This window comes from Poecilia latipinna, unplaced genomic scaffold (genome assembly GCF_001443285.1).
Source record: "Poecilia latipinna isolate Pla-1442-1.1 unplaced genomic scaffold, P_latipinna-1.0 Scaffold204, whole genome shotgun sequence".
In the NCBI taxonomy this organism is placed as follows: domain Eukaryota; kingdom Metazoa; phylum Chordata; class Actinopteri; order Cyprinodontiformes; family Poeciliidae; genus Poecilia; species Poecilia latipinna.
Window position 1 is genome coordinate 77,241 of NW_015112820.1, and position 1,430 is coordinate 78,670.

The window sequence follows — 1,430 nt, forward strand, 5'->3', positions numbered from 1 at the left end:
CTGACACAACGTGACTTTGACTGACACTCCCTAAGTGGCATATTAATAGCAGGTGGTGTGATGATAAATTCCAGCCTAAGACAAAACAGGGATCAAGTGTAGCTACAATAAGTGACTCTTTCTAAGAACTGGACTTGCTCTTGACTTGTTACATGCAAGAAGATTTGCATTAGTGTCTGTTGTATGAATAAAATTTAAAAAAAACTTGCAACTTTAATTTGCTTTAGTAATGACTTATATTGAAAGTATTTACATGCATTCAGAGATGTTCATTGTATGTTGGTGATGGGTGATCCAGTTTAATAATTTAAAGATAATGTAGCCATGTTTTTTTTTTATGTGCAAACATTTAAATAGGTGTGTTTAAATGTTGATCTTCTCTGTAAGTGGGATTATCTACATCCCACTTACAGTTATATCCTTTTTTCAACATACTTTAGTGCAGAGGTTCCCAAACTGTGGGGCGCGCCCCCTAAGGGGGGCGCCGTGCCATTGCAGGGCGGGCGACGGAAGCGGTATGGATGTATGAAAAAAAAAAAAAAACGATGAACACTGTATGCGCTGGGGTTTTACCTTAGAATGACCAACTTTCTGTTATTCCTATGTCAATTTGATACAGTAGGGGCTTCTGCACTTATCTGTGTCCTCTGTCACTGTTTTCAGCAGTTAAAACAGTATAAGCCATTGTTAACACGTTGTAAACTGTTTTTCCGAGCTGCCATTAAACACATCATGAGCGCTACGACGCTCGCGCAGGGTTTACACCTGTGTGGCAGCGACGGACACCTGCTGCACTCAGGGGTGTGTTAGAATCATGGCAGCAAACCAGCAAAAACGCAAAGAACTTTTCACAGTTTTTCCTCCAAACTGACTGAGTTGAGTAAAGCTGTTGGATGCAGCAGTGGCGTGCGGTGAGATTCATAGCTGGTGAGGCACTGACTTAATCGTCATCAGATTTACAAATCTAGACCCCATGCAAGTTATTGTTTACATAAGAAAATTTTGCGCATGCAGACAATGCTGGAGGGCAAAAAGGTTATTCCTTTACATGCCATCCATAGCCAGGCTGCCGCCGTAGAATAATTCCGTTAACGCAATCAAACGTGGACGTAGATATTATTAATTTCGTGCTGTGCTCCACAGCAAAGGGAAAAATCCTTAAAGAACTCAAAACCACGTCTCTCTCGCTCTCTGTATCAGCGCAGCTACAAGCGGACTCGTTGCCATATCAACTGACAACGCCACCAATAAACACTCAGATATTTCCCACACAAAGAGCAGAACATTCAGTCTGTTGCAGTAGTATGGTTTTAGGCTTAATGATTACTTTGGGATTATTAATTAGTGATTGCTGTGGTAAGAGGAGAAAACTATAAATATATCGCTGCACTTGACTTTACTGCATGGCTAGCTGCTAGCTCGCTGTTACT